Raw genomic sequence first — 22,750 nt, 5'->3', positions numbered from 1 at the left:
AAGCTAGCACCATTTCAGGAAGGAACAGAATGGGACTGACCCCCCAGGGTGCTGGAATAATTTGTATAGTGGGGGTGCCGAGAGCCTTGAACTGTAAACCCTGGATAGGATGAAAATCACTTCAAGCACCGATAGACAGCCCCAGAGATCTCCACAGCACAGGTATAGGGTGACTAGACAGCAAGTGTGAAAAATCGGGACAGGGGGGTGGGGGGTAATAGGAGCCTATATAAGAAAAAGACCCAAAAATCGGGACTGTCCCTATAAAATTGGGACATCTGGTCACCCTACACAGGTACAAGATGGACAGTGACCACGCAAACTCCGTCCTAGCAAGCCCACGTTTGGAATCAGAGGCAAGTTATTCTCAGCCAGGAACTGAACTCAGATCTCCAGAGGCGCTATCCTGTCTCTTAACTACATCCCCGCTCTGTGCCTCAGTTTTCTCATCTGTAAAAGGAGGATAATGATACCGATGACCTGTACAAAGTGCTTTGAGATCTGCTGGGGATGATGCTGATTTACTCCAGTGCGATAAGAAGAATAGTGCTTTATGCCCATTTTGCACCGGTACGAATGACTCTACAAGGTGCAAGCCAAAATCAGGCCCAGAAAAATCACAACCATATTTCTGTCCATATTAAACCATATTTATTTTTACACCCATTTTGCAGATGGGAAAACCAAGGCCCAGAAAGGTTCAGCCACGTGCCGAATGCAAGTGGCATGACACGGGGTACGTCTACACTGCAGCAGGGACTCATGCCTCCCAGGCTGGGTAGACGGACATGCTGGTTCTGCTCAAGCTAGTGTGCTAAAACAGCCAAGTGGCCATTGAGCACAGCTCGCCACCAGAGCACATGCCCGACCGACCCCGTGTCCATGCCCAGGTGGCTAGCCTGTGCCACCTCCCGAGCCACAACACCTACACCGTGATGTATAGCGTGCCAACGCGAGCAGAGTGAGCGTGTGTCTATCGACCCGGACGGAGAGGCGTGCTTGAAGCCTTGCAGCTATTGTGTAGACATGCCCCAGGTCTCGTTCCCTCTCGACTCCTCCAGGCCAGGCATCACTGACGATCGCCAAGCACTTCAGGCACGTTAAAGAATTTATCCTCAGAACCGAACTGTATTAAGGCCTGCGCTTACCAACAATGACATGCACACTTACCTTCTCTCAGACGAGTAGACCATTAATTAAGCACCTGCATAAGTGTTCACAGGGCTTGTCTCACTAGCCCAGTGGGGGAAACTGAGGCAGTTACTTGGCTAAGAACACTCAGGGATAGTGTTCTGGGCAAAATGGGTGTAAAAATAAATATGGTTTAATATGGACAGAAATATGGTTGTGATTTTTCTGGGCCTGATTTTGTCTTGCACCTTGTAGAGTCATTTGTACCGGCACCCTGTACCCTAAACCCAAGTCCCCTTTCCCCACCTCTACTTGGGGATGTCCCCATGACACCCCTGCAGCTGCTGCCAACCACTTCTCCTGGGAAATACATCTCAGCTTCATTTTCAAACCATGGCCTTTTATTCTGGGCAACTGACTGGCCAATGGCTCGGCTGGCGTCAATTCACTTCAAGGAAATGAGGCTAATTGAGGTGGTGGGGGGAGCCTTTTACTTTGACCCAGGCACCTAAAATCAGCCTTAAAAAAAAAACCCCAAAAGCCAACAATTCTCTGGCCCTAATAAACTGGTTCCTCTCATCTGGCCCGGAGCCCAAGCAGCTGAGAGTTAATCTGGCCGGCACGAAGGGAAAAGCGGCAGGGTTGCTCTGACATCTTTTCCTGCCTTGTGCAATGCCCGCCGGTGGCCAGGGTCGGTGCTGTGCCTCCGGAGAGCGTCTCTTTCATCAACAGTGTTGCAACCCGACCATTTCCTCGCTCCGCTCTAACAGAACCACACCTCGGGCAGGGGTTGAAGTTCCCAAGGAAAGTTTCCTCCTCCTTTTCGGGCACAGAGAGCCGGCCGGGGGAGAAAGCCCCGGAGAAAGCCCCGCTGGGATCGGGCTGCGAGAAGGGGAAGGTAAGGAGATGACTTGATTTAAAGAAACAATAGACTCTTCAGTCTGGTTAATTTCACCCTGGTTCATTTCACCCTGTGTCTGTGCGTGGGAGACCCGGCACCCAGGCACAAGGGGTGCGGGGCGGTTAGTGGCTCGGACAAGGGGCTTCTTCGCCTTAGCTAAGGCACCCGCCTGGCTTGATCCCTTTCCCCATGGGTGGGGAAAGAGCGTGTGTTTGAAAGCAACATGGCTCTTCGCTCAGTTCACCGGCAATTCCCCCCCGCCTGTTACTTTCTCTGAAGTGAAACCCGATTGCACCTTCAGGAGCTCTTAAAACATTCCAGAGCCTGGCTTGAATGCGTCCCATTGATTCAGATTTGAACTGGGACTTGTGGGAAAGTCCCCCCCCTCCTTTCCTGTAACAGCTGGGGGGGGGGGGGGGGTTGTTTTTAAGCAGGTAGGTGAAATGCTTTTCCAGGGCTTGAAATATTCAAAGCTCCCAACAGAAAAGGGGCGCGGGGTGGGATGGAGCCGGAAGTCTCGCTCTTTTCAGACATGTGTTTGAATTCAAGCCGGAGAAGCAGGGAGTTCAAATCGCTCTGTCTCCTCTCACGGTGACTAATGGGCAGGGTGACTAGGAGCAAAGCATTGCAGGCTGTAACTTGCAAACCTGTGAAGGAATGGCTGGCAGGGGAGAGGGCTGGTGCTGTGGTGTGTCTCCTTTGCTGATGGAAGTGGGAACCCTTTCTCATGGAGCCAGCCTTTACTCCGGCCGCCCTGGAGCCAGTGAGGGGTTTGCAGGGTCACCCCCTGGCTCTGGGCGGCATGTTCCTGATGGTGAAACTGGTGATTTTGATCCAAGCGGGTCAGGGACGAGGACTGCACCTTTTCCTTTCTCCTTTGTGTGCGTTTGGGTCTTGGCTGGTTATGCAGCAATTGCCCCAGTTATGGGACTGTGGCGCCGGAGCGGTTTGTTCCCCCCAATAGTGTGACCCACCCCAATGCTGTGACCTTGGCGTGAGGTCAGGCTCAAGCCCAGGACCTCTGTGGTGGTGGCCGAAATGTCAATAAGGGTCTTCAAAGGTCAGTTCTAATGCAGAGGAATAAAACCAGCGTTGGCCCCTTAAAATTTAGGCTGCTGACAAGCCTTCTGGGGAACCTTCCCGCCCCCGTGATCCCTGCTGATTCAGTGGTGAGTAAGAAACCGGAGACCCACTAAGACAGCATTAGAGCTCTGATTGTATCTACACAATTGCTTCATGCAGAACCCCCCCCCAGAGTCCAGGACAGTGGGGCACTCCGGCCCTGGCAGGATCCCACGCCTGGGACGTGCTGCCTGCTGCTGTAGGATTTCTCAACAGCAAAGCGGCCAGACGAGGGCTGCAAGAGAAGTCATTTTGTGTGTGTCTGTGTCTCTGAGCTGAGAACCGGATGGTTCCCTTGCCTTCCAAAGGGCCGTAGGAACAGGCAGGCCCAGGCGTGCTGTCCGTGGAAGCAAGGTTGGGTCCCCAGAGCCTTTCCCTGTCAGCAAAACATGGTCTGCACATCCTCAAAGCCCCCCCTGGGGGAAACCTACCTTCCGCCCCAGCCCCGTCTCAGCAGAACCTGTGTCAGATTCTGGCCTCGTTTGGTGGAGATGCGCCGCTGGCGACGAGGACAGAATGTAGCCTGTGGCTTGGAGAGTCAGACCTGTCCAGCCTCTGTCCTTTGCAGGGGAAACTCCCTTAGGGTGGATTCACTGTAAGGCCTTTGCTTTTCTTAAGCAGTCTCTCATGTGATGAAGGATGGGTTGATGGATTTTTTTTTTTTGGTGTGTGTTTGAATGAGACACTTTAGAGCGTGGGAACAATTCCTCAAGGGTCGTGGTGGGTTCTCCATCATCACTGGCGATTTTGAAATCCTAGAATATCAGGGTTGGAAGAGACCTCAGGAGGTCATCTAGTCCAACCCCCTGCTCAAAGCAGGACCAACCCCAGCTAAATCATCCCAGCCAGGGCTTTGTCAAGCCGGACCTTAAAAACCTCTAAGGATGGAGATTCCACCACCTTCCTGGGTAACCCATTCCAGTGCTTCACCAGCCTCCTAGTGAAATAGTGTTTCCTAATATCCAACCTAAACCTCTTCAAGCCGCCTCTTCTGAAAGAGATGCTGTAGGTGAAACAGGAATGATTTCGTGGAGGTTCTCTGGCCTGTGCTGTGCAGGAGGTGGGATTAGGTGGTCACCGTCTGATTTTAGAATTGTGGCTCTATGAAGAAACTCCTCTGGTCAGCCCTGCAGAATAAACACAGTGACTCACTGCCTTTGGGCATGTTTGCGGCTCTCACGGCCTCCCAAGGACTTAACAGGGAAATTAAACTGTGTTGCATTTTTCAGTAGCAGGGTTTAATTTTGCTACCCCGTGTGGCGTGCTGGGCACCCATTGTTCCACACAGTAGCAAGAAAGGATCTTGATTAAATACCAGACATCTCGTGCTGCCTCTGCTGTTCCCCGGGGGCCAGCAGGAGAAACGCTGCGCAAAAGGCTCGTTCTCACAGTATTCTCAGCTGGGGGCGGACGCGGGTTTGAAATCTTGCCATCTCTAGCCTGGTTTTTCAGACCCACCTGGGTGCAGCCTCAGTTCTCAGCTGCGGTTGTGCAAAGCTCGGGCGTCAAAGGGCTCGATCCACGGCTGGGGTAAACCAGCAGCGGTGGAGTCAGGTCGATTTACTTCAGCTGGACTAAAGAGGACAGGCAGGTATCCGAGCAGAACTTGGTCCTTCAGTTCGTAGCTGAATATCGTAGGGTTGGCCCATCTCTTTAAAAGCCAGGGCGAGATCCCTGGCTGGAATAAATCCTCATTGCGCCGTTGACTTTAGTGAGGCAAAACTAACTTGCACCAGGTGAGGATTTGGCCCATTGGCTTCTGAAGAGAGAGGCTGCGTGTGTTCGCCTTAGTGATGAGCCCAGACCTCGCCTGGGGATCCAGACACCACTTGGTTTTTTTTAGGGGCACCTGGATATGAATTTCCTATCCGTCTGTGATCACTACGGTGAGCTGAGCCAAAACGGATGATCCAGTCGCCCCTGAGTTGGGGCAAGTTTGCCTCCATTATGGTACTAAATAATATTTTATTTGTGTTCCTATAGTACCTAGGAGCCCTGGGTGCCAGGGGCGGTACAAACACAGACCGAAAAGATGGTCACAGGGCTCCCCTTGTGCTGGGCGACACACAGACACCCCTTATCCTGACGAGCACCTGGTCTCAATAGCCAAAGGATGGGAGGGGAAACAGAGTTGCAGAGGGTACATCTACACTGCAATCAAAGCGGCTGGCTTGGGTCAGCTGGTTCCGGGGGCTAATAATTGCAGTGTAGATGCTCAGGTTGGGCTCTGAGACCCAGGGAGGGGGTCAGAAACCAGGCTCCAGCCCAAGCCCAAATGCTGTTTTCGGCCCCGCAGAACTGAGCCGACTCAGGCTCTGAGGCCTGGTGCTGTGGGCTTTTCATTGCGGTGGAGACGTACCCAGAGAGCTTCGTGCTGGATAATGTCAGGGCAGTGGAGCAGCCCGATCACAGAACCCAGATCTCTTGAGTCCTAACACCATTAGGCCAGGATTAAGGGGCGTGAAGGGGAATGATTGGCCCGGAGCAGAGGTGACCTGAATATGACCACAAGGCCTGCGTGCAGCTGGCCGGCGTTCTTATGAAGGGCGGTTCGACTCCAAGGCGATCAGGGGAAGGGATGGAGCGTCCCATCTCACCGTCTTTCCTGCCAGCGGCACGGGGACGTGCCAGGTGTGACTCGCCGCCAGGCCGTGCTGCTGGAACACTGCTGCCCCGGAGTAGCCACTCGAAACTGGACTAATGCACAAGGCATCAAGCCCGGGAGAGCCGGCTGTGACGCTGAGGGCAGAAAAGAGGCCCAGTCCTGCTCGGCACTTAGCTTGGGGCCGATGCGTGGGCTGGTGACGGGTCCAAGGGAGCCCGACTGGAATGGGTACTGCCCGGCTAGTCCGGCGCGCCCCACAGAGGGTTAATGGAATTTAGCCGAGCTCTGCAAATGCCAGCAGTTGGGCCAGGGCACAATGAGCCTTTGGCATGCTGAGGAATGCTCTGTCTTTGGGGCCGAGCAGATTTTCTGCTTGCAAGAGCGGGCCGTGGAGGGGGGAGGAGGAGGGAACGTCTTTGTGGACTGTTACTTTCTTCTCATTCAGCAGTTGCGGGAGGCACAACCTCAGTCATTTACCAGAGGGGGTGGGGAGCACATGGGTGGGTTTCAGAGAGGCCTTTGCACCCCCTTCTCCCAGGCTGAGGGTGAGAACACGGTGTGGGGGATACGGGGATGACTGACAGCATTGCAGTAGGAAGCCCCAGTCAACAGTACAGCCCCCAATGCGCTAGGCGCTGTACAGAGACAGAGCAAAGAGACAATCCACGTTGAGTTTGCAGGGACTACCAGGGCGTACTTTCCTGGACGTGACTTCTGTCTCCCCACTGCCTGACACACCACAGACCCCAGAGGCCCGATTCTCTTCTCACCCCTGCGTCAATCAGGGGTGACTCCAGAGGTGTGAGATCCGAATCGGGCTCCCAAAGAGGAAGACGAGGGGCAAAGAAAATGCACACAGAGCTGGAACACACAGTAGCAAGTGACAAACGTGGGGCTGGGTCCTCGGCTGGTGGAAATCAGCGTCACCCTGTCACGAGATACGGCGAAGAGCAGAGCTGTGCTGATTTCCACCAGCTGAGGATCCGGTCCAGGGCAACCTCGTTCTCCTCCGTCGTAGCCTCTGATCCCCCTCGCCCTGAACGCAGGGGTGAGCCGGGCCCTGTTGCCTGAGCTCAGATGCCCAGTTTTCCACCACGGCCCCCTCAGAACTTCTGCCACTCACACCAGTGGTTCAGAATTGTCTCCCATGCGTCTCAAACCCTCCGGGGACTCACTGCAGCTAACCCCCAGTTGCCCCTTTCTCTGCTCCTTCTACCCAGGTCAGCAGAGTTTTCGCCTCTGCACCTGCTGCCCTCTATCCTGCATCTCTCCCATCCCCTGCTCGCTTCCCTGTTTGCCCTCTTCTTTATCCCTTTCCACCCTCTCTCCCCTGTGGGACCAAGAACCTTCTGCTTTGCAGCCCCTGCTGTCTGGAGCAGCCCCTGTCTCTCTCTGCCTCAGATTCCCCAGCCGATGTGAATCAGTGTTCCTCCATTGATGTCAGCAGAGCGGTCCTGATTTGCACCAGCTGGGGGTCTGGCCCGGCGGAGCCGAATCGTGAATTGTGTTGGCGGCTTGGAGCTGGCGTTTCCAAGGCAGACGTAATTCGTGAGCGTCCTTGTTAGCAGCTGCCCCGTTGAAGAGTTCCCTGGGTCTGAGCGTAGCCGTAGCCCTGCTGGGGGGAACAGAGCGGCCGTTTGTGGTGGGGCTGGCTAGGTCCCTGTGGCAGCTCTGTGCACAGACGGGTCACCCCGCAGGCAGGCGGCTGGAGCGTAGCTACGTTCTAAACCGCTTTGAGTGTGTTTCGGGGGGAGGTTTTTTTTCTTTCTATTCATTTTTGTTCTGTTGCCATGACCAGCTAACATAAAAGCTACTTCTGTAGATGCCTCTATTCCCGCTCACACTGGGAGCTGAGCAGAGGGGTCTGCCCATGGTGACCTCCTGGCACGTAGGAATTTTGGGCCACGAGGTTTGGCCAGGGGCTGCGGCCGGGCGGCTTCTCGATCACTTCAGCTGCTGCACGCCAGGGTTAACTGGGTGTAGTTGCTACCCAGTCGGGAGGGCACCTCTTTGCACGGGCGTGAGTGATTCCGCGGGGGGTGGGAGAACTGTTCATCTCCTTCACGGCTCTTTCAGAGGTGCCTCCCCAGCGCTGAGGGCCCTGGCATTGCGAACCAGGCTCGCTTTTACCGCTGTGTATCATCCATGGCACATGGGCCATGGCACATCATTCGCTGCTGTGACAGGGGGGTGGAAATCGACCTAGTCTAGTGACCACGGGACAGGACTCCTGGGGTCTGCTGCTGATGAGTGACGTGCCCCGTGGTGCCTCAGTTTCCCACTCTGTAAAGTGGAGTTGAAGTGCAGGTTGAAGGCGCTACAGAAGTTCACGGTATTCTTGTCTGTCTTGTCACACGTCTCCTCTTCCACCCCCTCCTTATCTGATCTGTAGACAACCCAGAACAGGGACCCCATGTCTCAGTGAAACCAGCAAGAGATCCCGGAACATGTGCTTTCCCCTCCTACCCACCAGCTGATCTCACCACAGAGGAGACGCTTGTGATTTTTCACTAGGCTGCGGTAGTGAAAGCAGGGAACTAAATGTATAATGGCCCAGGAAAGAGAAGGCTGGGCTGGGGATGGGGGAGGGAGGTGAACGGAGGCTATAAATATCTACACAGAACAATACGGATAGGAATTGCTCAGTCTCCGATGAGATGAGGGGGGAATAAAGAGGAATGGCCTGGAGCTAAAGCAGGAGGCCGCGTCTGGATAGCTCTCTGTGCAGTGGAGATCCGGTGTGGGGGGCCAGAGTTCCTGGGCCGGTATGTCCGGGGGAAGAGTCCGCCTAGCCCTGCCATGCAACTTTGCTTCGCCTGCCTTCCCCCTGGGCCTGACCACCTGAGTTTGTTGACCTTCAGGATGGTGTTGCAGAGGCAGTGTGGCCTAGTGGTTAGGCTTGGGGTGGGGGTGTCTCAGGAGTCCTGGGTTCCGTTCCTGGCTCTGACCTGCTGTGTGACCTAGCCACCTCCCCTCTCCGTGCCTCAGTTTCCCCTCCCATCCATTAGCTGATTGGTCTATTTAGACTGTAAGCTCTTTGGGGCAGGGACTGTCCCAGATCAGGGTTGGTGTTTCTAGGGGCTACTGCTATAAATCAAAGTGTTGTTGCCAGGCCCGTCCAGCTGCGTGCCGAGGCCCAGTCTGTGCTACACACGCACACAGCCGTGTTGGGGATCTAGTAGCCATGTGGATGCGCTTTCCACCGATGCCAAGCAGTGTTCCGGTTTGTAGTGTGGATCCGGTCATGCTGCAGGTCCAGTCCGCACAACAGGCCTGGATTTCGACAGCACCCCTGAGTGAATCGATCCAACTTCTCAGCCTTAGACCCACCTGGAAGGAAATTTAGGACTCTGGGTTTGTCTACATGGGGAAATTAATTTGGATTAAGGTGGGGGTGTACATTTTAAAGAGGATTAACTATACCACATTAAACCCCTGTGTGAACACCCGCGTTCAAAAATTTAAAGTGGTCTTAATTTGGTTGGTCTTAATTCATTTCCAAAATTAATTAAACTAAACTGCATGAAGACCACTTTAAATCTGAATCACAGCACCTGCACAGGGATCGAATGTGATTTTTAACTAAACCACTTCCAATTCCCACCTTCAGTTAATTAGGATTAACTAGGGTGATCAGACAGCAAGTGTGAAAAATTGGGACGGGGGTGGGGGGGTAATAGGCTTCCATATAAGAAAAAGCCTCAAATATTGGGACTGTCCCTATAAAATCGGGACATCTGGTCACCCTAGGATTAACTTTCTGAATGTCCCTGTGTGGACAAGCCCTTATTCCAGTATAAGTGTGTCCACACAGGGAGTGAATCAGGAATAGTTAATCGGGAATAACTCCATGTGTAGACAAGCCCTAAATTAGTATGAAACTAACATACCTCGTGCACGTTTGAATCTCACGACCAGAGGCTATCACCAGTGAGCACCAAAGCCCCCCCAGAGATGCTAGTCCAGGAGGCCACTAGATGTATCCCTGGCACATGGCTATAGGAGCTGTCTTGGCACGGTAGGCCCCAGTGCAGTCACGCCCATTGGCACTGCCCTCACCCGTCTCCTGCTGTTCGTGTCGGACCAGCCCCGCAGTTGCTAGACGACAGCAGCGGTTAAATAAAACAGTGCATTGCGCAAGTTGAGGGCATGCTGATTGTGCCCCGCCTGTTCTCTGCTCGTCTGGCCGTCCAATGGGATGGCACCGGGGTTACTGGGTCAGCGGATTGGGCTGGCCCCCGACTGGCATCAGGTTCTGCTTTCGGCAGCACTGGGCTGTAGGGAAAGGCCCTGGAACGAGTGTGTGACATGGGGCCTTTTCCTTTTCTCAAAGGGATGCCGGCTGGGGTCCGAGGGTTTGGACCCTGGCCCATGTAATGCAGTGGAGATGCAGGTTGGGATCCAGGGTTCAACAATTCCTAACCTGGGGTTACAGACGAGTGTAGACGTTCAAGCCCTAGGTTACCAAACCCGGGGGCTGCTCACTCGGGTTCTACTCACCTTGGGCTCGCGTTGCAGCGTAGACAGACCCTGAGCGGCCGAACGGACTCTCACTCCCCGCCCACAGCTGTATCCGCCTTCTTGCCCCCGGGACGTCCCAGGAGCAGATGAGATGGATCTAGCCCTGATGGGAGGAGGCTGCTGGTCTCATTGAAATCACCGTGAGCTGCGTCCGCTTGTGACTTTGGCCCAGGGTAGATACGTGATGTAGGAAGGAGCCGTTTAGTCATCAGTCCTGGGCCTGGTTCTCCTCTGCCTTTCTCTGGATCAGCCCGGATCAGAATCTCCCCCCCCTTCCCAGTTTTACATGGGGCAGGACTGGCACCGGGATGCGGGGGAGGCAGGATTCTGCAGTCATGCGGGTGGTCTGGCTGGCTGGTCGGTGTCTTTCCCCTTTTCAGTTTGTTTCTGGAGAACTGGGGTGAAATCCCCAACAGCTGATAGAGGAGCATGAGTCACAGTGATCTGACCCTCCGCCTGGGGATGCGCGTGGACGGGAGGCCAGCGGTTCCCTCAGACGCGCTCTGCTACAACGGGCCCGGACCACCCAATGCGCTGGGCCACTTCCGAGTCGGATTCAGGGCCCCTGTCTCATCTCCTCTCCCCTACAGGGTTCGAACGCCACTGTGGGCCGCGGAGTTACTCCCGACGGACCCCAGCGGGAACGAGAGGCGAATCAGGCCCTGAGTTCGGTTTTTACCCGCTGGACGTGCGCCCTGTTGCTTTCAAAGTGAATTTAGTGCTGGCAAAAGGGGGGAGCAGCCAAGCTGCGATCGGACGTTCCCGGTTAGGCGGGGAGAGGGGTAATGGAGTCTAAGAGGAAGGCAGAGCCGGTCTGCAGGCCGCTCTACCTGTTCTGGTCTCCTTGCTCGACGGAGCATCAGTCCCAACTCTCTGCTGCAGGTCTGTCTCCTCGCCACTTCGCACGAGGGTTCACTGAGCAGGGAAAGGGGCTGCCCAAAAGCCAGGAGCAGAGCTAGGGACAGAACCCAGGAGGCCTGATTCCCGTTGCCCTGCTCTGACCGCTCAGGGTCTGGCTCCACCGCACCCGAAGCCCAGGTCGGTGGGACCCGGGCTTGTGGTGTCCATGCTGCGCGACGCAGACCTTCCGATGGGGTCTGTGCCTTGAGCTGCACCCACGCTGCAGGAGGACTGGACCCAAGTCACAGCAGGACTTCGGTGCTGCCCCACCCCCTCAGCAGGGTCCTAGGACCCAAGTCCTGAGTGCTGACCCGAGTCAGGCTGGTTTGTGGATGGACAGAAGCAGGGGCTTAGGCTCAAACCTGAATCAGAGACCAGTGTAGACAGACCCGAAGTGACACTCCCCTCTCAGGGCCAGGAGTCAGGACTCCTCTTTGTGTGCGCTAACCACTAGAACCCACTTCCCTGCCAGAGCCAGGGATAAAACCCAGGAGTCCTAGCCCCCAGGTCCCCGCTCTAGCGCGCCGGGATGCAACAGAGGCCAGTGCGAACGTGTTCGTGTTGACCCCTTCCTGCAAAACGGACTAGCTGGGCCCAGTGCGTCCTGTCAGGACATCGAATTGCATCGGAATTAGTGACGTTTTGCACATAACGTTACAGAGCCAGCCGCTCTGCCGGCATCAACACGCTGACGTCCAGGGAGAGAACGTGGCCCCTTTCTGAGCCATCAGTGCCTGGCATTCAATGGAGTCAAGCAGCCCCAGGCCTGATCCGACTCTCAGCGGTGTAAATCGGGAGCCACTCCACTGAAACAGCTGGATTGATACCGGCACCAAAGCTGCGCAGGTGGGAGAGGGATATTCCCAGCAGTGATATGAGCTCACCCCTGCTGTCCCCCGGCCTTGCCCTGAGTGCTATATAACCCCCCAGACGGCCTGCTCTGGTGCACGAGCTAGGATCTCGCTGTGCAGTCTCTCTTCCATGAGCAGCTCAAGGGACCTGAGTCATCTGCTCCCTCCTCCTCCTCCCCGCCACCCACAGTGTTCCTTCAAGGAAATGGAGCTCTGCCAGGGCACCTCTCTGCTCCGCCGTCTGGGGGCCGATGTGGGTGGGGACGGGGCGCTCTGAGCGTGGGGCAGGGGCTGGAGTCTGGGGCAGATGGGAGGGAGGAGGGGGTCAGTTGGCCAGAGAGGAGTGTACGTTCCTGTTCTTGGTGTGGGGTTTACAACGATCGTCTGGGCCAAATCCAGAGCTCCCCTGGCGTGCGCAGGGCGACTCGGGCCAGTCTGACCCTCCCCAAGGGCTGGGAGCGGGCGGGGTTGGAGAAGGGAGGGCAGCCAATGCAAATCTTCCATTAAGGCAAGTCCCTGCGGCTGTGCCCTGCCCGGCTCTCCTCGGAGGGAGCCTTCCACTCTGCTGCCGTGCCTGCCCCTGGCTGGAGGCGCTTGGGCTACGGAGCGAGGCCTTGGCACGTGAATTGCTCTATCCCAGTCCCTCTGGGCGGCCCAAGGTGGGAGCCGCCCATCCTCCCCCTTCACTCCCTAGTTCCCGGAGCCATGGAGAAAGCACAGATTTGTTTTCCCCCATCTGCCCCAGACCAGGTGCCAAGCCATGTGCTCTAAGGTCAGCCTCATACCAGAAGCCAGCTTGTGTGAGGTGGAACCCCAAAGCTGTGGGCCAGATACCACGAGGAGGGGCACACAGGGAGACAGAAGCCAGCCCAACACGCAGTGAACGTGTTGTCTAGTGGCTAGTGCACAGGATTGGGGCACAGGAAAGGGTCAGAGAGGCAGGATGGCCCAGGGACTCCACCACAGACTCCCTACGTGACCTTGGGCAAGTCACTCAGTCTCTCCGTGCCTCAGTTTCCCCAATGGGGATAATAGCTTGGCCTGCCTTACATGAGAATAAATACATTACAGATTGTGAGGTGCTCCATACTATGGTGAGGGGGTTCCAGAGACAGCAAGAGAGGCTGGGCTAGAACTGTCTTAAGTAACTCCCTTCCCCTCTGTGCCTCCGTTTCCCTTCCTACCCTGTGTCTCTTCAGACTGTGAGCTCTTTGGGGCAGGGACTGTCTCTTGCTGTGTCTGGGCAGCACCCAGCCCTGCAGATGGGTGGGTTGGGTCTGGTTTTGGGTGGATTCAGCAGCTCTTCCCCGAGGCCTGGTGCAGAGATTCACGTGCGCACCGAGAGCTGGGAGCCTCTGACGTGACTGAGGTGGGGTGAGCAGCGCGTTGGAGCGATTTTTCCTGTTCTCCCCCTAGTCCCCGTCCCGCCTCCATAGCACCGGAGAGACGGGCCCTGGCAGGGACGTTCCCTGCTCTGCCAAGTGGCGGATTCCTCCCGGCTCCAGGTGAAAGATTCATCAGAGCCAAGCAGGTCAGGGCAGGACGGGCAATTCCAATCAGGCCCGGCCCGAGGCGCGTTCCTGCGCGGCAGCCGTGGCCACGGGGCCCAGCCTGCGCTCAGGCAGGTCGGGGCCAGCCGCCCGCGCCGACTGATTCGGGGGGGGATTTTCTCTGCACGGCCAAGTGAAGCCGTGACGCCGGCTGGGTTAGAGCAGGGTCTGCCTGGAAAAGAGATTAACAGACACATGCTCGCTCCTGCCCATCTGTCCCCCCGCCCCCTCTTTTCCAGCAATGCGTCTGTGCTCCCGTCTGCACCCCCACAGCGCCCCGGCTCCTGACTGCACCCTGCTTCTCCCCCGTGTCCATCAATCTCCCATCTGCACCCCTGCACTGCCCTGGTCCCATCTGGACCCCACACCTCCCCCGCTTCCATTGACACCTTCAGAATTACAGTGGCCTTAATCTGAATGAATTGAACAGGAGGATCCAGGCAGGCGGTTAATGCAGTTGATCGAATCCCCTCTTTAAATTCCCATCTTTTCGTTAATTCAGATTAATGGTCCTGAGTGTTACTATGTAGACCAGGCCTAATTCAGAATAAGGGGCTCGTACTCTGGAATAAAAGTGTCCACCCATGGAGTTATTCCAGAGTAGCTATTCCACTTTGAATTCGCGCCCTGCCTTAATCTGAAGTAATGTCCCAGTGTAGACAAAGCTGTATGCTCACGTGGCTCTCTCGCCTCCCTCCAATGCACTGCTCCTCGCGCCTCGATACCCCGGTGATGGCTGCATTAGAAGTACCGTGGCTGAGAGCACCCCACTTATGCGCAATCCCTTTCCTGCCTCCCCCACTCTCCTTTAGCGTGCCCAGCGGGAAGTTTAGCCCTGTGGGCTCCCGCAAGGAAGCAGGCTCCGGGGGGATGGTGTGTTGGTCCGTCAGGGTGGGCAATCTGCGCGGCCTGTCGGGGAGCTGCTGGATGGAAACCAACTCCCAGATAGAGCCTCTGGCCGCCGGATTCCTTGAGCGCCTGGCACTTGTGCGCCTGTAAACAGCCACGCGTCTCCCTCTGATAGGGCCCCGGCCGGTCAAAGGATCTGTGCTAGGCTGATAAACTTTGAAGAGCTCTTTGGACGTGTTCTGCGGATCCTTGATGCTCTGCCTGGGGCACTAGCCTAGAACTTGGGAGACCTGGGTGCCCGCGCTGCCACGGACTCCTTGTGTCGCTTCGCCGCTCTGTGCCTCAGTTTCCCATCTGTACAAAGAGGAAAATAGCCCTGCCTTGCCGCACAGGGTTGTGAGGATCAATACGGTAATGGGGAGTGTATAAGTATATACGACAGATATCCGGGTCTGACCCAAACAAGCAGCTCTGGCTATTGGCCTGATCCGACAGGGGCCTGCTCCCATGTGGCCTATAACAGGCCCCTTCTCTGACTGCCCAGAATGCCCCATGTGTGGACTCTTCTCTCCTCTGAACGTGTCGAAGGCCTGGTGGCGTTGGCTGGCCTTGGCCGTGCTCTTCCCTCGGGCTGCACCAGCCTCACTAATCTAGGGGTGAAGAAACGGGAGCGTCCTCCAACCCTGAGCTTCATTGGCTCAGTCTAGACCACAGTCAGCCTGGTGTAGCTCTGTCTACACTAGCACTTAGCCTATTGTCAGCGCTGGAGCAGGTGTAACCACGCCCACCTGTGGGCACAACGGGGGCATGTGCGGGCAGAGCTGGCTGGATGTTCAGCGGCTGGATGGGGACTGTGGCGGGCAGATGAGGAAAGCTTCATGTAACCTGCAAACTCAGCAGAGTGATTCCGGGAAATAAACCCCAGGTCCTCCTCCGGCCCCCTTCCAGTGCCGCTTTTCTGCTGAGTCACTTTTCCTGCCTGCGCACGCCGGCCGATAAACACCAATTTGTGCGTTTGCGTCAGACAAACCCGGGGGGTCCTAATAATGACTCTGCCGCACGACCGGGAGGTCTGGGAAGAAGAGGCCAGCTTTGCCCTCGGCTAGTCACGCAGGCTAAAGTCATGGGTTTAATCTTCCCTCTTTCCCCCCTTCACGCTGTCTTAAAAATGCCTGCTCTGTTTGGAGAAAAAGCAGTTCTTTCACATCTTTCAGTTTCTCTTAGATTCTGTTCCAAACCCTCCTCTTCTCAGCCAAGCTCTGCTATCGCCCTCTCTCTGGGGAGGGTCCCTAAGCTCTCGGCAAACAGTGAATCAAGCCCTCACAACCTCTCTGGGAAGTGGGCCGGTATCATTATCCCTGTTGTACAAGTGGGGAAATGGGCTCGGAGAGGAGAAGTGACTTGCCAGAGATCACGCAGCGAGTCAATGGCAGAAGTCCCTGGCTCGTAGACCCCTATTCTCTAGCCACTAGACGCCACGTCCTCTGAAGTCGGACTAGAATCCAGGTGTCCTGGCTCTCAGTTCACTGTTCTAGCTGCTAGATAATGCTTTCTCTGAGGCTGGCCCAAGTACCGCCCCCGACTGCTCTCGGGATGTTGAATACCAAGCGGGTAGGAGGGATCGAGGGTGTGGGCCGGGATCTTGGGGATGTTTCCAACCAGCAGGTTCTCTGTGGTGGTAACAACAAAGGTCTCTATTCGCACTTCTACCCTCTGGACTGCTGCTGAATACAACCGGAAGAGGGGTGGAGTAGCAGCCCCTCTCGGGCAGCCCCGTGTCCTGGTGACATCTCCGCACTCCAGGGGGGCCTCGGTGCGTCTAGGGACACATCTGCGCAGACCCGGCACTGAAGGCCCTAACTTTCCTGTTAATCTATGCAATGAACGTACATCCCAGCTGTATCCACCTCTCGCCCTCTAGATCCAAGGTACGTGGCTGTTCTCGCTGGGCTTGGCTGGTTCCATTCCTTTGTCCTGTCCCACCCCTCGCTTTCCGAGTGTCACAGATACCCCAGCGAGCCAGCCTGCCAGCGGCTGTGCGTTGCCTTCTCTCCGAGGGCTATGCACAGAGTGGTGTGATAAGTTACCACCCAGCGCCTTCTAAGCAAGCACCTTTATTCTTAAGGTAAAAGCATTCCGGAGAAATGTGGAAAAACAAGAGATGTTCCTATCCGCATGCGAACGGCTGCTCCAGGGGTGCCCATCAATCTTAGGGGGCCTTGTCGGCCAAAGTCCCTCCAACTCTTCCGCGAGGATTGGGGCCCCCTGGGACAGAAGTTCCTGTCCGTTTGCTGCATCCAAAAGAAACCTGGTGGCAGTTTGAGCGCCGCGTTTTAAACCAAAGGCCCTTGTGGTGTTTGAGTCTCTGGGAAGACTATTCAAACCCCCCACGGGATGGAAATTCTCTCAAGTTCTCTATAATCGCAGGTAATCCAACCCCTCCCACCCCCCACAGGTTAGTTCCTGCAGGAGCTCTGGGGGGAGTGCAACAGAGTGGTACATAAACCGTTTGTAACACAGTGGCCCCCAAAGACTCTGCCTGGGATTGCAATGTCTGTCACAGCCTTCAGCCTCCCGTGCGCTGGCATCACTGCTTGTGTTCCTTATGCAATCGCAAACGGGGCCACCGCTCGCTTGCTGTCAGGAAGGCACTTAGAGACACCCCGCCCTCCTGCTGCCTCCATCCTGCCCGCTGCCTCCACCCCGCAGCTGTTTTTCAAAGCACTTCCTCCGATTGGCTGGATCCGCCGGTCTGTTGCGGGCAGAGCCTGGGGAGAAAGGGGCTGCAGGGAAGATCAGCCAGCCAGGGGTTGAGGGCTGATCCTGGCCGCTCCCCACCTGACTGGAGCATGAGCGTGGCTGGCTTTTAACTGGACTCCAAGGGCTGGATTTGCACAAGAGCTCAGCACATCTGGTCCAGGGCTAAGCTGGAAATCTGGCCTTGATTGGTGGCCTTTGAATACGTAGCCCCGACGGTGGGTGCTGAGTCCTTGAAAACCTGCCCCTGAATGCACATCTGATTGGGGGGTGGGAGTGTGGCTGGGGGGCAGGGGGAAGTCTGGGGTGTAAAAGCCACCTCCACAAACTTTCCAGAGCTATTGTCTGGGGCTGGGATCTCGTGACACAAGTTTCTCCAGCCCACACGGTGCTAGCTCTTATGGAAAGCCCAGTTTCCTGCCACGATTCAAATTCCCCTCCCCCCCGCGTATGTAAAATCTGAGAGAGAAGTTAGTTTCTCACATAAAGATCAGCGGTTAAAAAGAACAGCCGTGGGCGTCTCCTCTCCCTGCCCGTGGAAGTGCTCTGCTGTGCCTGGGCTGTGTGGATGTTTGCACGCCCGTGTGCACGCACCAGAACCATGGCCACGACGGACTTTGGACTCCACACCACGGATCCACCTGCTCCAAAACTGATCTAAAGGGAGAAGCTCCATTCAGTAGCAGTAGTAGACTGGTTTTAAGCCTTTGGACCTCCAGCCACTAGCAGGCGCTGGCTGTAATCGTATTCACATTTGCGTGCGTGTGTATTTAGGGTCCATGACTTGATATGGTCCCTAGCATGGCGTGATGATGTTGTCACTTTGTCTCTTGGGGCTAATGCAAAAATTCCTCCCCCCACCCATCTCTTCCCTGCCGGCGGGGGGAGGAATTACGAAAGGGGCCCTGTCCGAATCCCGAGGCCTAGTCCATACCGGTCTCTGCGAGCAAGGCAGGGTGTGGAGCTGCTCAGTGCGCACTTGATTTGCGTTGTACGTGTTGGTGGTTACCCGCTAACGAGAAATGTGACCAGGTCTCCAGGGAAGAGGGGTGCTGGCATGTCTGTGAACTGCTGGGGGGTGGGTCAGGACACCAGGGCTTCTTTCTGCCTCTGCCACTATATAACTTTGCACCCTCGGCAAGTCCCTTCACTTCCCCATGCCTCGGTTTCCAATCTGTCCCGGGGGCCGATGAGCGTGATCTACCTTGGGGGTTAATGAACAGTGGTAGAGGGTGTTTAGCTCGCTGGATGACTAGCACTGGAGAAATATCAATAAGACTTTGGCACGGTGAAGGAGCCCAGTTCTCTGTGGGAAGCAGACCCAATTGCAGCCAGCTTGCAAACGTGTGTACAGTAGCAGGGTTGGTTTAGGGGACCAGAAACTGTCCCTGTGCTTGGGGAGCCTGGAATTAAGACGGTTTCAAGCCATCTTGGCACTCCCCCTATTCTGGGGCCGTGCGGGGCCTTTCCCAGCCCTCAGCGGCTGCCCTGAATTAGGGCCAGAGCAGGTTCTCAGCCCCTGTGCAGTGAATTCCAGCCGAATGCCCCTCATCTGCCCTCTGGGCTGGGAGCAAGGCTGGCTGGGGGGGGAGGGATAGCTCAGTGCTTTGAGCATTGGCCTGCTAAACCCAGGGTTGTGAGATCAATCTTTGAGGGGGCCACTTAGGGATCTGGGGCAAAATCAGTACTTGGTCCTGCTAGTGAAGGCAGGGGGCTGGATTCGATGACCTTGCAAGGGCCCTTCCAGTGCTAGGAGATAAGATATCTCCATTACTTAAAAACTGGCCCCGAGCCCTCATGCCTGCCCCACACTAGCTGTGCCCAGCGTTTCTCGGGGAGTGGTTTCTGCCACTCTGGTGGCATAGAGGGGCCTTGGTGTGGCACTGAAATCAACAGCTGTCTTTTTCTCTCTGCTGCTTTGGCTGGAGCAGGCACCCAGGAGGGGCCTGCGGCAAATGTAAAGGCGAGGTGACTCTCTCCCCCCGCCCCCCCCAAGTCAGGAAGCACACGGCCCAGCCTTGCCGGCAAACACGCCAAAGGCTCCCTTTCAAGTCTGCTGCACTCGAGCTGCCGGGGCAGAGGAAGTGACCTTTCCTGTTTCCCAACGTGTAATCAAAACAACCCCCCCTGGACCTGCGTGCGGCAAGGGCTGGCGTGACGCAGCAAAGGGCTCTCGCTCATTCCCCTGCCTCTGGGAAACATTTTTCCTTTTGGCTGATTAAGGCCTGGGTTACAGACAGTGTTTCCCAGTAGAACTATGCTGGGGTGTGATTGTTTTACTGATATAAATATCCTGCTGCAATCCCAAGGGCGGACTCGGTTATGCTGGTAAAAATACCACCGCCACCTAGCTCTTCTGTAGCTACTTTTCCATCCTAGACTGTCTGCACTTAAACCGCTACGCCGACGGGATGTGTTCTCCCATCGGCGTAAGTCACCCACCTCCCTGAGGCAGTAGCTAGGTGGATGGAAGAATTCTTCTGGTGACCCAGCGCTGTCTACACCAGGGGCTGCGTCTCTCCGGTCCGGCTTTTTCACACCCCTGTGCGATGTGGCTACGCCGAGGTGAGTTCCCAGGGTAGACCAGCCCCCAGATCGCAAAGCGCTTTCCAAAGCAGGTTGGTATCATTGCCCTCATTTTATATGTGGGGAAACTGAGGCACGGGGCGGGGACGTGACTTGCCCAAGGTCACCCAGTGGCAGAGCCAGAATAGACCCCAGGTCTGCTGAGTCCCAGGATAATGGGACTAGGCCAAATGGGAATAAGCTATGTGGATAGAAGTACTAACTGTGTCCACGCTGGGTGGGGGCGTTGTGTATAGTTAAGGCACTACACGTTGTGTGTGTGTGTGGCAAAGTCTGACCCAGAATTGCTGGTGTGTCCCAAGGCCTCAAGTTCCTTCACGTTCACCCACATCGTACTACCTTCAGCTCTCAAGCATCGTTCTCGGCATTTTACAGATGGGGGAAACTGAGGCACGGACCTGCCAGGACTAGAACCCAGATTTCCAGGCTAGGCCCATATCCATTTGTCTGCTGCCAGGCTACAGACACCAGCACCAGCTAATCCAGGTTTGGGTGGGACTTGGGGGGTGGCGCTAGACCTCCCAAGTCTTATCCCAGGCTTCCTTGGATTTGCTGAGGTGGGGCAGTCCTCCTCTGGTGGCTCCAACATCCGGGTTGGTGCCTCAGCGGAGACGATCCCCAGGGCACGGGAGTGGGAGACAGCTTGAACCAGGATGGGTTAGTGCTGCAGGAACAGGGCCTGATCCTCTTCTCCGAGCACTGAAAACCAGGGGTCATTCGGCCGTCACGCTTGTAGAAGAGAAGTGGAGCCCATGCCTGTGGGAACGGTCCCGCACTGAACTGGAGGATCCAGAAAGTCTTTCCCAGATCTCCGAGGTTATGAAAAACCCCTGACCGCACCCTCCCCCCCCTGCAGAATTATGGATTGGAGTGTTGGGTTCTAGCCAGTAACCACATGAAAACCCCCTTTTCTCCCCCTGCCTGTCTGGCCTGCTGACCTCCCCTCTGCTTATTTGTTGTTCTGGCTTTGAGTCACTGCCCAGAGCCCAGCTGAAAATATAGATTTAGTTCCCCCTTCTCCGTTTAGAATTTAAACTTTTTAACCTCGAAGACCTGCCAGGAAGGGGCAGGCTATTTATAGCCCCGTTTGTCAGGGTTTGTTTTGGTCTTTGCATGGGTGGATCTTCTTCCCTGGACAGATCCCCCAGTGCAACGTCCTGGTCTCTCCCTGGGCTGGAGTCTCCTCTCACTTACACTGGTGGAAATCAGGCGGGACCGCGCTGAGGTGTCTGGCAGAGCCCTCGTGGCGGTGCGTGCACACACGCACGCTATGCAAAAGCACCGGCCCTCTAAGCAGAACCAAACCCTTCACCGTGGCTGGAGGCTGTTGATGGTGGCTACAGGGAGATGTCATCTCTTTGAAACCAGAGGCGAAGTGCAGGGGTGGAGGGACCCCAAAGCTGGAGGAAGGATGAAGCGTTCTGCAGGGCTAGACTTTCCTCCTATTGAAATCCATCGGCAAAACTCCCACTGGCTCCAAAGGGAGCAAGATCGGGAAGAGATCTGGTCGTACCCAGCTGCTGCTCACCCCTCGCTCTCGGCTGCTCCCACCCCCAGCTCTGAGCGGTACCTGCTTCCCTTAATGAGGCAAACCCATTCTAATTCCTATTCATCCCTGATAGAGCTGTGAGGGAGTGAGCCGGAATCTGTTCCGACTCGTGCATCGTCCTAAAGGACTTCCGACAGGAGCATCGTTGGGGGGGGAGGGGAACGTCGGCGGTGGAAGGAATGCGGCTGCGATTTCCAGCTCCTCATGGAGATCATAGTGTGGCAAACTTAACATCCCCCATAACCCCCCCCACCCGAAAAACCCTTTAAACCTTCAAGCGAAGCACCATTGTTCTGCTGCTGATTTCCCCTCTAGTCACTTCCCCTCCCTCTACTCAGTCTGTAAAGGGGGTGATGGGAATAACGCCCGTCTCCTGGGCGCGTTGAGATCCTTAAGCCAGGAGGTGCTAGAGAGAGGCGGCGGGTGGGGAGGGGGGAAGGCATCGAGTCGCCCAAGAAGCATAAATATAGACACCCAAGCTGTTCTCTGCTGAGTCACTTTTCTAACCACAAGCTCATCTCTGATGGCTGAGTGTCATGTTCTCCCCGCAGGCCCCGGCCTGGCCCTTCTGGTGGTGTGATCTCTGCGATATGCCTTGTTGGGGTTGTAACTCTGTTGGAACACTGCGCCTGTAACTCCGTCAAATCCCAGGCACCCCTACAGCCCTGTGCGAACAACACCCAGTCCTCCTGCCGTCCAGTCCCCCGGTGCAGGCTTTGGGTCCGACCCTGTGTGCGGCTAGTAGCTAGCGCAGGGGGAGCGAGCCTGGTGGGAGCGAGAGAAACACGAGGTCTGTGTCCAGTAGCCTCCCCTTCAGCGTCATTCCCGCTGTGTCTGGACAGAGCGAGTGACCCTGCAAGAATGGTTGACTCGGGGCCCGATCCTGAGCTGTGCCGAGCTCCCGCCAGGTGGGCCGTGCACGCGCCCCCAAGTCGAACGAGTTAAAGAGGCTCAGAATCTGGTCTCTGCTTTAAGGCCCTTCGTGGCCTAGTCTCACCTGACCTCTCCTCCCCTGCCTCCGTTCTGCCAGCAACACCAGCCTCTCTTGCCCATGTGCCAAATTTTCCCGCCAGCGCCTTCCCGCTGTGTCTCATGCCACCCCCTCTGCCTGGGCAAAGTTACGCCCTAGTTCTACGAATCCCTTCTCTGCTGTGAGGCCTGCAAACAAACGCCATGCTGGCTAGCTGACCTGCCTAGCCGCTGCTCAGCAGAACCGTATCGCTGCTCCCAGATGGGGAGGAGCAGAGTTTGCTGCATCCGCGTGTTGGTGGTGATCCTTCTAGCCCATTGGCTGGGGACGGCGAACTGCGGCCAGTGGGAGCTGCGGGCAGCCGTGCCTGCGGATAGTCAGTGTAAGCAAACTGTTCGCGGCTCGCCGGCGGATTACCCTGATGGGCCGCAGGTTGCCCACCACTGTTCTGTAGGTTG

At 56.1% G+C, this 22,750-nt stretch overlaps 1 protein-coding gene across 1 annotated transcript in view; it reads left to right on the top strand.

Moving 5' to 3' along the window:
- Window positions 1-1,845: 1,845 nt before the first annotated feature.
- CDC42SE1 (CDC42 small effector 1) overlaps window positions 1,846-22,750 on the top strand; it is a 50,351-nt gene continuing 29,446 nt past the window's right edge. The window contains exon 1 of the mRNA XM_054010559.1: window positions 1,846-2,029. The gene's annotated coding sequence lies outside the window, so the exon portion shown is untranslated. The remainder of the gene's footprint in view (window positions 2,030-22,750) is intronic.

The sequence above is a fragment of the Malaclemys terrapin genome, chromosome 21, assembly GCF_027887155.1.
Source record: "Malaclemys terrapin pileata isolate rMalTer1 chromosome 21, rMalTer1.hap1, whole genome shotgun sequence".
Classification (NCBI taxonomy): Eukaryota; Metazoa; Chordata; order Testudines; family Emydidae; genus Malaclemys; species Malaclemys terrapin.
This window is presented reverse-complemented; position numbering and strand designations above follow the sequence as displayed.